The sequence below is a fragment of the Dermacentor variabilis genome, chromosome 5, assembly GCF_050947875.1.
Source record: "Dermacentor variabilis isolate Ectoservices chromosome 5, ASM5094787v1, whole genome shotgun sequence".
Taxonomy (NCBI): Eukaryota; Metazoa; Arthropoda; class Arachnida; order Ixodida; family Ixodidae; genus Dermacentor; species Dermacentor variabilis.
The window spans coordinates 150,210,485-150,224,727 of NC_134572.1; the positions used below are offsets into that span (position 1 = coordinate 150,210,485).

The window sequence follows — 14,243 nt, forward strand, 5'->3', positions numbered from 1 at the left end:
GAATTTCCTCCACGACCCATCCGCCACACCCTCTTCTCGAACACTTCGTCGCCAAGCCGCTCACTTTACTGTCCGCGACAACGTTCTTTACCGCAGAAATTATTTGCCTGATGGTCACAAATGGCTCCTGGTGATACCACGACACATGCGTTCTGACATCTGCGCTTATTTTCATGCTGCTCCTCATAATGGTCACGCCGGTGTTCTGAAAACGTATACTCGGCTAAGGCAGCGTTTCTACTGGCACGGCATGTATCACTTCGTGCGCCAGCACGTACGCGCTTGCACGGCGTGCCAACGGCGTAAAATTCCACAGCGCCCTTCTGGTGAGCTACAGCCGCTGCCCTGCCCGGCTCGGCCCTTCGATCGCGTCGGCATAGACCTATACGGGCCACTTCCCTGCAGTTCCTCGGGTAACCGATGGATAATTGTAGGTGTCGACCACCTGACGCGCTACGCCGAGACTGCCGCACTCCCGGCAGCCTCTGCGCGCGAAGTTGCGTTCTTCATCTTGCGGAACTTCGTTCTTCGACATGGCGCACCACGCGAACTGCTCAGCGACAGGGGACGTGTCTTCTTGGCCGAAGTCGTCCAAGCCCTTCTCGCTGCATGCAGCATCGTTCACCGCAAGTCTACAGCCTACCACCCGCAAACGAACGGCTTGACAGAGAGGTTCAACCGCACACTCGGTGACATGTTGACTATGTACGTCGCCTCGGATCACAGTAACTGGGACACTGTTTTGCCTTTCGTCACATATGCCTATAATACGGCCACACAAGCTACCACTGGCTTTTCGCCCTTTTTTCTGCTGTATGGACGAGAGCCCTCGTGTACTATGGACACAATGCTCCCATACCGACCCGACGCTTCCGAATGCACGACTGTGTCTGAAGCCGCCAAATACGCCGAGGACTGTAGGCAGCTCGCGCGAACCCTTACGACCGCTGCTCAAGGTCGTCAAAAGCTGCGGTGTGACAGCGACGCGCTTACACCAGTTTTCCCGACTGGTTCCCTTGTTTGGTTGTGGGTCCCGCCTCACAGCCCTGGCCTTTCGACCAAACTCCTTGCACGCTATGATGGCCCCTACCGCGTCATAGACCGTACCTCCGCTGTCACCTATGTTGTGGAACCTGTGACACCTTCACCCGACCATAGGCATCGCGGGCGTGACACGGTTCATGTCAACCGACTTAAGCCGTACTATGACCCCCTCATCCTACCTACGCCGTAAGTCGCCAGGATGGCTCCTCTTCTCTCCCGGGGGCCATTGTGGTGAAGACGAAGACGAAGAAGGCGCTCTTGTGTCGGCTGTGCGCGTGATCAGCTTTCGTCTACTGCCAGTGCTACTAGACTGGGCCTAGTGCCTCATAATAAATCATCTTATTACACTTGTATTGCCTGAATAGGCCCAAACTCGACCTGGAATACCTCAAGTTGAAGCATTACAGCCCATACCACCTTGGACAACGCACCTTGAATGAGTAAGTACAATAAGAAATCAGTAATCAGGCGAGAAAAAAAATCCTGAAGCCCTGTTCCCGCTGCATATATTTAGTGCTATTGGTGCATAGCATGAACGAGACAGAGGAAATGAATCGAAGGCTCGTTTTATTTGTTAGATGAATTCAAACGGACAGTGCATGGCATGTAATAGAAAAACACGAAGTGAATTTTTTAATCTATATTGTTGTGTGTGTGTTTCTTTTTTTGCAGGCAATACCGATACACTGCCTACCGACAGTTTGTTTGGTGGGTGTACAGGCGACTTGGTCAAGGTAACCGGGTCGTTTTGCCAAGCTGTGCTGTCCACAGAATCAGGAAAGAGTTCCCTACGCCAGGAGGGCATTACACTGGCTACCTGGACGCATGATGGCAGTTTCTCCTAAATAAACACCAAGAGTTTCCTTCTCAGAATGACGTGTCTTGTTCAGTGAACTACTGCAGTCTGTAACACGAGACAGGGAAATATGTGGTTACAGAAGAAGCTTCAGTTCCAGATGCAACATGAAAGGAAAGTAGCCTTACGTTGGTAAAATATTAAAGCGCCTTGTATGTGCTGCCACGAGAGCTTCTTTGTCAGCCCGTTAAAAGTTGCTTGAAAGTGGAGGGGGCACGTTCACACTTGTACGCGCCAATGCCTCCCTGTAGGAGCTCGAATTCTGGCACAGGTCCACAGCACACTTCAGCAAGTCTTTCACATAGCCTGGAACAAAGCATAGTAAATGGTAATGTGTGTGCAAAAACACTCAAACCGAGTACCGTATGTGCAAGATTCTTTCACTGGTGCGACAACGGCAGCCTTTTTTGCCTTCGGGTATTTGACCAGCCACCTCTTTGTCCCATTGTCAGTGGTTGCTTGCTGCCTTGTACTATTTTCATTATAGTGAAGTGCGGCAAGGCGTGTTCTGAAAGAAAACAGGACCATATCCGATTACATCACAACAGTCCACCTAAACAGCTTAGGCACAAAGTATGTTTTACCTTGCTACCATGCTGGAATACCTAAAATGGGTATTTTTCGGTGCGAACTGAGTGATGGTGCTGTGAAAGCATTCAACAGCAAATGTTTGTGTTTGTGCGCTCGTGGATAGTCCAGGAATGTCTTTGAGCAAAGCCTTGTTTAGGACGATGGCTTTCAGTTTTTGGTGCGCTGGTGATCCTAAAGCAATTCATTGGAAATAATGCAAAAATACTGAAAAAACAAAATTTCAAAACCACATACCTTCTTCCAGCCACTTCTTCTTAGGCAATGGCTCATGCTCGCACCTCGGATAAAGGCTCTCATCATGTACGTGAATGTCAACGACATGACGGACAAGGGAGCACCACTTAGCAAGAATTAGCTCAGGTTGCGCCCGGCTTGAAAGAGCGCACCAATACAGGTGGTTGATGACAGCAGGAATCCAGAGTCAGCTCCTGAAACTTCTGGAGCTTCGCTGCTGCTGTCAGCTTCTTTTTGAGCACTGTACAAAAATAGAGATAACCAGATGCATCATGAATAAAAATTTGAGAGCCCAGATATCTTACTGGTACTTGTGCTTCTAAAAAATTTAATAATGCAGAACCTACTCTTGGCAACGTGCCAGCAATCAAAGCTGTGCTCTATGCAGGTCTCCTTTGATGTAAATGCCTTTATCTGAGAATGACGGTCAGTAACAAGAGTTGAAATCTCGAGGCCATTAGCCTCGCATATTTGCAGTGTCCTCTTGAGTCCTTCAAGCTCCATATGGTTGCTTCCCTTGGTTTCATTTGACTGCAACATAAGCATCATTAAACCAAGCACATGTGCATGTAGTCATGAATGCTTGCAGGTTCCTTGGGAAACAACAGTGCTGTCTTATTGACAGCGCTGTTGTTTCTCAAAGGTTGTGTACAACCAACTAGCCTACCCATTACCTCCTAAGCAAGCTTGCAGATTTTCCTATAGCACTCTCTCATGCAACAATAATAACTGCCTGGAGAGTTTTGATGTGCAACACCTTGTTCTGCTCTATATCCAGAATAGAGTATGTGCCATACTTGGCAGAATGTCCAGGGGAATCTGCCCTACCATCCCCAGCAACCTGGAGTGGACGGCCAATGGCTTCATCAAAAAGCACATTTTGGTGGTGTGTCCAGACCTTGAAGTAGTGAACGTGTACGGCTCATGAATCTATATGCATACACTGTAAGGTTGGTCACATGACCTAACCAATTTGATGAGCCTACGCACCTTGGTGACTGCAGGAATGACGAATGCATTTTGGACTCTGAAGTGTGTTTTGTCACTGCCGCAGGCAACACCCACACTCCTTAGTGCCCTAAAGAACTTCGAAGCCTTGCAGCCTCAAACAAAATACTGCCGCAGAAAGCAGCAAGCTACCAGCTGCCTTCCAATTAATTATTGGCTGTGTTGCCCACGTAGAGACATGATGGTTTATACATATGCGTGTCACCTGCAATAATATGCCTTTTACAGTTTTGTCAATGGCTCTGCATGGATGTGAACACAGAGGGCAGACCGAGAGCAGTTCATCCAGACTCGACTCGAAAACAATGAACTTCCTCTCTTCATAAAGAGGCACCGCTGTGTTATCAGTAATGTCTCTGAAAAAAGAAAAAGATCTGTTTGAGCACTGCACAATATTATATGATGGTCTAATACATACTTATCCAAACTGACATCAGAGAGTACATAGGAAGGATCATATTGATTTCGGTTTTCAGTTTAATCCATTTCGTCTTCAGATGCATCCGTCCATTCTGGCAATGGTGTCGAAGACCGTGGTGGCATAAAGGAGCTAGTTGAAATACTACGTCGGTCCCCGTGGATGTTAACCTGTGTTGCTAGAAAAAAAATAGCATAAGCGAAAATATAATTTAGCAGCAACAGTAGAACTGCTCCGATATGCTATTTTCAACAAAACGCCAGGAGCAACACGGATACAGAAAAAACAGACGCGGAGGTGCACTCGCCTGTGTCCAGGTTGTTCCTAGTGCGGTTGAAAACGACATACCTGCACCATCTGGCTCAATGTGCCAAAAGAACTTTAGATGCGTCGATTAGTAATGGCAGTGCAAAGATTTTATGCTGGTAGCTGTTACGTATATATGCTATGCATAGCGAGGCTAGTTACAAAAGAGCAGTCACAAAAGGATGCACATTGGTTCCTCTGATACACCTACCCCAGTCTCTACAGATCAATGATGTCTGAACAGCTGCATCAGACTGAAGTGGTTTTGCTGTAATTTGTCTTTCGTTGGCGGTGTGAGGTTCTGCTGCAAATTGCTGGAGAAGTGCTGCAGAGCATTTCTCCTGATGTGCCTCACACTCACTGTTCTGCCTGCTATTTGCACATGCCTCTGCACTGCGTTCACAGGAAACTGAAAGAGATGGAAACAGTTGACCAAACTATTTAATGAACACACACCAAAGCATAAAATTTTATTAACATGACCTGAAGACTTTTACATGCATTTTTGTTTTCTTCCCTCTACACCCACGCAAGGAAAATCGCTCTTTTTAAGATAAAACGCTCCATTGACAAATATGAAATACGTTTGTTATTCGTGAATTATGAAAAGTACCTGCTTGGGTGACTTCTGCAAACAGAACATGATCAATTGGAGGTGTATGCATTTCGCAAGCATCACGCTGTGGTCCTTGGATGTGAACTGCTTCTGTGTGGCAGGCTTTTTCTGTGGTAGGTTGTTCTCGCAATATTTGATCAATGATCTGCAATATAGGAATACGAGAGTGCACATGAAAACGGGGCACAAAACACGTAGGTAGAATGTACAGGTGACGAAATTGTGTATTCAGTCATGCACGCATAGTTATTTATGCCGTCGTCGGGAGCAACTACACAAGAAGGCTGCAAATGAACGAAAACGGTACCAACCTCTTTTCGTCTCCTCTTTTCAAACGCGCCGCTGATCCTTCCTGCCTTGCGTTTTCGTGAGAAGACCGAGGGCACAGCGTCAGGCTTTAGGCGTTGCCTTTTGAGCGGCATGCCGAGGCTTTTCAGCACAGCCGGGCTTGTCGCATAATCATCGTCGACGAAGTGGTCCGCGCAAATGAAGTCATTCTTCAGAGGTTTCCAGGCTGGGCGTGATGGCTGACAGGCACGTATCCAAAGTTTACGCACCTTCTCGTCTCTGGGAAACGTGCGCGATGGTGTGTCACGACCGACGATGCTGTTATAACAGCCGTGGGCGCAGCAGTGTCTGAGCATTTCCTTCCACCGCGACGAATGCGTCGATAACAATCGACGACCGTGGGAACACACGTGTAACGCACTACCTGTGTGGAGCACCGACGGGGATAACGTTTCAGACGGACCACGTGCGAAGATCGCCGATAGCGGTGAACAAACGCGGCAAGAGACCGACACTCCGGAAAGACTGAGACGGCTTTGGCTGGCCTTGGCCGCGCGCGCGCGCGCGCGAGGGTGTCATGACGTCAAATTTGAGCTTCCGCCGGCGGCCGCTTGGAGGCAAGGCGCAACAGAAAATTGCAAAAGACAGATGTTTCTCGTTCTTTTTTTCAAAGCAGCTTGTTGTAATCGTCATTTTCAAGAGTTCAACTTTTGTTCTCACGCATAAAATCACCCACCAACTTTTGTGTCCGTATCCCTTGAAGTTTTCATTTGCTATACAACAATGCGTAAACCTGTCTTCATCGGTGGCAAAATGCCAGAAATGAACGGCGGCTCCACGTAGTCCGTGGCTGTCTGGTACCTTATGAAGAAGTAGGCTTAAAAAAGACAAGCTGTATAAAATGTAAAAAAAAACGCCCTTTTAATTTTCGATTGCAATCTCGCTACACTACTTAATGCAACATTCTTAACAAGTTCTTAAAGGAGGCCAGAAGAAATTACTGCGAGATGAAATAAAATAATCTGGTGACGATACTAAGCAACATTGAAAAATAATGATTACTTCTTCAATAGAAATTCTCGTCAAACCAGTATTACAGAAATAAAAATCACATGGCAGTCTCTATAATCATCCCCTCGACATTGCAAACCCATTCAACAAAGTGTTTTCAGCCGATAGTGATAGACCTGCCGTCATAATAGGAAATTCCGTACAACGCGCGCCCCAATCATTCTACTTATTCTCCGTCGGTTCTACCGAAGTCATCGACATTATACGGCAATCAAACTTAACTGGGACAGGGCCTGATAAACTTGTTCTTGGTACCATAAAATTGGTCACCCATATTATGGGCTACCCTCTCTCACGTATCATTGACCTCATGTTTAAGACAAGGTAACTTCCACATTCACTCAAGATATTGTAAACTATTCCAGCAAATAAAAAAGAAGACAGATTATCTGCATTAAGCGAACGGCCAATTTGATTTTTATCATCGTTTAGTAATGTAATAGAAAAATGTATGGAAAATTCTTTACAGCTACACAAAGAAAGTCAATATTCTGTAAAATCACCAATTCGAATTTAGAACAAGATATTCGACTGACCTACTCTTCTTAACAAACAAAATTAAGAATGCCCTAGTGAAAAAATAATTTTGCCGATGCCATGTTTGGCTTCAAAAGCATTCGACTTTAAAGATGTTTATTGGTCACCAGCGTTTGGGCCAACCGTCAGAGCAAGGCACGGACTCCGAGTATGAGTGGCGTTCCTTGGGCAAAAGCACTAGAGACGATGGCCCACTATAGCGTTCCTCTCCTTGGCTACAGACTTATTAGCTTACAATACTTTAATGAACAATAGTGTCGCCATTAGTACTGCTGCACCCGCATCACTAATTAAAAGTTATTTACCTCGTCGGCAACAAGCTGTTTGTATTCAACGTACGTTATCCGATTATTTACCCCTGAACAAGGGTGTGCCTTAAGAATCAATCCTGGAGCCTCTTCTGTTCTTAATTTGCATCAGTGATCACCCTAACAACCTTGCTAACACGGAATCTATATTTTTATGCAGATGATACCACCCTTCTAGTTTTTGACCACTCAGTTTCTCTTGTTACAGATAAACCTAATTCCAACCTCAACAACATCTTAGCATAGTGCCGTTTAAGTGGCCTTAACATCAGTCTTGCTAAAACAACCTACTTGCTATTCCATTCCAGTCACGAAACTCCGCCATACAAGCCGGAAATAACGCGTAGCAAAAATTTCACTGCTGCAGTAACCCAATGTTCATTTCTCGGAGTAAAATCGGATTGTGACTTGAAGGCCCACATTGCTTTCCTTAGACGTACATCCATGGCATGAGTATATTGCTGAAATCTCGGCATTATTTCACCCAATTATATTTGATGATATTATACTTTGATTTCATGCACTGTCATTTCAGTTATAGCATCTCGACATGCGGAAACACCTATCGAACACACATATTGCCACCAGAACACATTCAAAGTAAAGTTATCCGAATAACTTCATTCAGTCCTTACCGTTGCGATGTGTCATGCCTTCTCATCACCCACAACTTTCTGTCAATATAAATACTTGTAAAGTTTATTCTTGTGGCTTTTTTTTTCTTCAGAATCGTACATGATCAGAATCCACCTAAAATTTTAGGGAACATTTTTCCAGTAAACACAAAGCCGACTAGATTCTCTTGTAATAAAGATGTGTTGCCAAAATGCAGTAGTCATTGAAGGCAGACAGCTTCATTTACTCTACCGTTAATTTTAAATAACCTACCATCACAGTTTAAAAACACGTCTTCATTACCCGCGCTTCACTTTGCATTTCACGTTGCACTGGGTGATCTGCTTTATATTTTATTCTCTGGATTGCTGTTGTGTTTCTTCTGTTGTTCTTTCCTCTGATGAATATAAGAAACGTATTATTTGTCTTCATGTCGAGCTGCTGTCTTATTTCACTTATATTTTAAATAGCTACTTCACAGGAGGTCCCCATAAAGCCTTGTGCTCAAGGACCTCTTCCTGTAACGTCACGAATGTATTTTTTTAATGCATGCACAAAATAAGTAACTAAACTAAACAAAAAGTCGCGGTCGCAACGGCCGCATTTCGACGGGGTAATAGACGCATGTATGCTTGTGCACGTTGAAGGACGTGGCCTGTTCGAAGCAGATATGGTATCCTTTTCGTTCGATCATTACAGTGCTCGGAGCTCCCCAGTGACTGGAAGGAGGGGAAGGTGTGTGGCGTCAGTGCCGAAGCAAGGTAGATCCCACAACCCTTACATCCACAAACCCATTACCCTCACTAGCATTACATGTAAACTTATGGAGCACATGATTTGCTCCAACCTAACATTGTTATTTGAATCCAACAACCTTTTTACATAGCAGCCGCATGGCTTCCGAACGTACAACTCATGTAAAACGCAGCTTCTATTATTTACTGATGACTTGTTTTCTACTATATTTACCGCGGTTCTGTTATTCAGTCTGTTTCTCTTTACTTTCAAAAAGCTTTGACACTGTCTCACGTCGTCGTCTTCTTTTCGAACTTAGTAAACTTAACCTTAACCCTAATGTGCTAAAATGAATGCAGTGCTTTTTTGCCTTTTAGAACATAATATGTATAAGCCAATGACTGCGACTCCTCCCCCTCCCCCGTTTAATGACATCTGGTGTACTTCGAGGCTCAGTATTAGGGCCCCTTACTCTTTCTCATTGACGTCAATCACCTCCCTAACCATGTTTCTGCAACTATATGGCTTTGCCGATGATTGTGCTATTTTCCGTGAAATAATAAACTATTGTGACACTGCTGTTATTTAGGCTGATCTTAACTACGTTTCATATAGGTGCACTGATTGACTAATGCGAGTGAACATTAACAAGTGTAATGATGTGAGAATTTCTCCATGAGGCTGTAAATCTAACACCCCGCTTTCGCACTAACTTAACTATCGAGAGTTCTTATAAGCGTCATGGTATTCACATCACCTGTTATCTGTCATGGCATGCACAAATTGACTACATAATTAACAATCTTAATCGCGCACTTCGTCTCATATGCCGAAATTTTTTTCTCTGCTCCTAGGCCTCTGGAACTGGTGCTTTACAAAACGCTCGTTGGACCCAAGCTAGAATACCCTTCATCTATATGGAATCCTCATTTAGCATTACTTTCTTATTCCACCGAAACCATTCAAAACAGCTCTGCAAGATTTCTCGTCGCCAACTCTCCCGAACACTGTCACAGGCGTTGTAAGTTCCCTTGACCTCCCTGACCTAGCCCATAGAATAAAGGTTCCCCGACTATGCCTGTTCCATAACATAAACATGTCTATTCCAGACCCAAAAATTTCGGCACAGCCCACCTCACGATGCCTGTCGACGGTAATGCGTTGAGCATTGTATCAATATAGCAGCACAACCTAACCTATTGCCACCGTCGAAACGAGTTATCTATAAGGCGTGTACTGCAGCGGCACTCCTGTTTCGCGTTTCCCTAGGAACACTCAGCGCCATCTAGCCAACGCGTGGCCCCCGAAATGCGTGCTGCTCCCGCATGTGCCAACGCTGAGAAACGCGCATATGGCAAACTATGGCAAACGGGTTCCTTTCTCACGCTTATTTCTGGACGCGCTGCGCCATCTCGTGGCGCTGCTGAGAAGTCCACGCGCGGCCTCCGAGCATGGCGCGCTGATGTGTGCGAACGCTGAGAATTGTTCCCTCATTTGGCCGCCCACTAAGTGGCACATACTCAGTGATCCCATTTGGCGAGAAGTCCATTTAGAAGCGGCACATAACCAGGGTATTAATGGCGCAGCTCGCTATATAGTACGTTGGCGGGAAAGACATTAATTGAAAAGCGGCACATACTATGTGCAATTGTGACGCAGCCTGCCAAAGCGTCGGGTTGTTGTCCCTGAGGAACCCTTGTGGTGGCGATATACCTGCTACTTCAGTGAGGACAGATGCTCAAATCATTTTGCCTGCTACAACATCTGCGCAAAAATGTTCACGAAGATTCCCAGCGCTGTATTTGCAGAAAAATAAGTACAATATACACCGCAGCTGACAAACGCTCCTCGTACTCTATATGTGTGGTCATCTTTCTCCACCCTGAGGTCCTCTTGTAAAATTAATTAATGAAGGGTAGAGAGAGATAGAAGAGAGGAAAGTCAGGGAAGCGCACGTCCGGTTTGCTACCCGGCGGCACTGCGGTAAGGGGGTATAACCATGAAAAGAGAGAGAGAGACCACAGTTTCACACACATTTGAAAGTTGCACCGAGTCTACCAACGGTCGCCAACACCTGTCGACTTAAGGTACTGCAATAACCATTTCGTTACTTTCGGCGCCATCGATGCGTGCGGTCATGATCCAAGTATGTTCATTTCCGAAAATGGTCCAGAGTTCGGCCTGTTCAATGCTGTACGGAGAGCTTCACGCTCGATGCCGTATTGGGGACAGAGACCTGTGTTCAATCGTTTCTACTATAGTTCCACACTGGAGGTTATCGTACTTGCTAACGAAGCACGTGCCAATCAAACAGCGATTATTGCCATTTGAAACACCTTGCTCTCTAGGGCACGTTCTGGCCTCGGTCGGGTCTCGTTTGCTGTCGGGACCGGCCGTGTTGGGTCGAACAGGTAGGTTAAACTTTTTTTATTCTTGGGCAGGGCCCAGGTCTCGTTTCGAGCCAGCGGGACAGGCTCAGGTGGACATAGTTTTACATATGCCTGTACCAGTCCGATCATAGGACGCCAACAAACGAAGACACCAAGGACACGTACTCGTGACGTCTGTGGCAGAAAGGATGTCCCACATCCGCCGCCAAGTTTTGTCAGTGGTGGCTCTGGCTAACAGGCCCAGGTTTAGTTCTAGTAGTAACACACAAATACCCCAGAAAGTGGATGGGAAGACAGCGCTGGTGGTAGCTCAGTTGGTAGAGCATCGCACGCGTAATGCGAAGACGTGGGATCCATTCCCCACTTGCGGCAAGTTGTTTTTATATACACCTTCAATAGCATTAATTTATAATTTCTTTAAGTTCAAGTAATCTCCCCTGTGCTGACCTCGGTGTCTTTGTTTGTTGGCATATGTTCAATAAAAATCCGGCCCCTCGGTTAACCCTCTTTCTTTTCGTTCATTGGAGCAGTCCGAGAATCCCGGCCTGTGCAGTGCTAAACATGCCTCGGGCACTGACCGTTGCTTTAACTCGGCGATTTCGGTGCTTTCTTTGAAATAATTACCATGGTACTAGGCTTCTATAGCTTACTCATTACTATTGCTGTGAAAGTGATGTCAGCCTCTTCATTTTGTCTAACGAAAACACTACGCTCTAGTGGATGACAGCGCTGGCAGACTCCGGTCAAGGCGAGAGTTTGCCGTCAGTGCCCCGTCTGTCGTGCTACGGTAGAGATGTCCTAGCGTTGAAGGTGTTACAATGTTCAAATGTTACGTGGCTGGAACCATCGTTAGATCGCGAAACCATTAGAAAAAAACGTCCTCAGAAACGAAATCATTAGAAACGCCCTTATACCGCTCGATGTGCTACGCTTTCGCAACGGTCAGCAGTTGACGCGAATGACAACACGGAGCATTCAAGTGGACATATTTTTGTGATCGCGTACTTCGACGAAGCTGGAACTGGTAACCCAGGACATTGCGTGCAGGCTGGCGCGCGGGCGAGAGTGAAGCGCTCGAACAGTTTGGGGACAAAAGTGTTCATTTATGTACATGCATGAGAAATGTCATCCAATACCACTCGTATTGCAATGCATGGAGATGCAGTAACTCCGGCCAGAATGGAAGACAGCACTTCTTGCAAGTGCCAACAACAAGAAAGCAAAAATATAAAATCTTTTTTCAACAAGCACACTATCGACATCCGCTTGAAAGGTATAAGTGCATCTTCTTTTCACGTGTGCGCTCTACGCATCATTTTTAACTTTTTTTTTTTGTTGCAGGCACAATAAATAGTTTGGCTGCGCTGTCTGCTCATGTATTTCTGTAGCAGCGGGTTCGATGCCTGAACGAGAGGGCCGCTTTGCCAAGAACATGCTCACGCTGTGCGCATTATTCGTTCGCGCGGAATCAACGATGCAAACGACGGCAAATCACAGCGCATGCAGCGGATGTGGAGCACTGCTGCGTGACATTCGCCCGTCGCTATATTGGACATAAGTGCCTTCGTCTGTGTGCATCTCGGAAGAGTGTAGGCAAGCGGTTGGCTATTTTCTTTTATTCAGTTGCATTGTACGCAGATTTAGCAACTTTGACATCACTAATGGTTACTGGAATGCAATATTATGCGTAATGCTGCAACACATACTCTGCATTACTTCTTTATTAACTTACGTGAACAATGTTTGTAGCCCGGCCATATGTCGAGAAACATGTACACCTACAAAAACCACAGGGCGTCTTGGTGTTCCACGAACTGGCCGCCACCGGCTATATTGGTATGTCTTTCGCCTGGCAATAGTGTTGACAGTGCCCCTTGTATAATTTTGTCTTCACTGCGAGGAAAGCAGCGCAGTAACCAAAAAAGAAAGTCGCCAGCTTACCGCTGCTGAAGCTCTATGTGCACATAAAGTTATTTTAAAGGTAAATAACTTGAGCTGTAATACTAACTTACCCATCGACGATGCCGAAGAATCGATTTACCGTGAGCTCAATCGTAGAGAAAACGCCTAAAATAAGAACCGGGCCAGCAACGCCACTTTGAAGTACCCACACCTGCTCACAGTCACGTCAAGAATCTTGACTGCATCTCTTCTCGTCATGGTTTTCTTTTTTATCGTAAAGGTGAACTTCTGGCGTGTGCCAGTTATGGCGAGCATCGGAGACAGCCTACGTAGATAGCTATGCAGACAGCCGCGAGCCCAAGTAATGGAATGCATCTGGAAGTATCTGGGAAGGCTCCTCGACTACCCGACGCCACTTCTCGGCGACTAGAGAGAAAGTTAAGAGCGCACATTAGTCCTGCATTTTTAAATCTTTGCGAGTGCTAACCAATGAAAAAACGTACCGTCCCTCGCAATGAGCGCATGGGAAAGCATTATATTCTTGTCTTACGTGGCCAAACCGCGATGATTATGAAGTGTGCAGCAGTGAGGTATTCGGGATTAATTCCAATCGCCTAAGGTTGTTTAAAGCGCACCCAATGTACGATAAAAGGGAGTTTTTGCATTTCGCCGTCATGGAACTGCGGACGCCACGGCCGAAATTCGATATCGGGTCGTCGGGCTTAGCAGCGCACCATGTATAGTCTATGCGCCACCACGACGGGTGTAAGCGAGTAGGGAAGCCTGGGTGCGTTTTCTGCTCAGACGACCTCCCCGTCAAGCTTAGTTAGCTTACTGAGCGGCAATATCGTTTGGACAGCACCGTAGCCTGAATAGTTTTCGACTACGAAGCTGTCTTCGCGTAGCTGTCGCTGTTTTTTTTGAGGTCCTCGTCAGAATTGTAACGAGGCTTAAGGTGGCCGCTGATCACTTAGCAATCTACTTTGCCGCTTACGGGGAGCATTGAAACACCGCCCACCTATTACGCTGAAGAAACGAAGGCTGGAATTCGTTGAGGTCGCAGAACATTCACGGCACCCCAAGGGCACATTGCAAGAACGAGAATATACTTCGAAATCCGGGAAGAGACACTGATGTGCTGGCGCTTTGGCTCGGCCTTTGACATCCATTTCTTCCTCTTTTAATAACACATAATCGATAGCTGAATTAACGAACCGACTCGACTTACTTTACCAATGTAACTAGATTTAGTATTTATCATTAGTGTCAATTTTGCACTCACCTTTGAAGTCCGTCACTTGGCCATGCCACGGATTCGAGAAAG

General features: G+C 46.0%; 1 pseudogene; it reads right to left on the bottom strand.

The window, feature by feature from the left end:
- Positions 1-1,649: 1,649 nt before the first annotated feature.
- On the bottom strand, positions 1,650-5,717 carry LOC142583667 (uncharacterized; annotated as a pseudogene).
- Between the last annotated feature and the right edge of the window lie 8,526 nt (positions 5,718-14,243).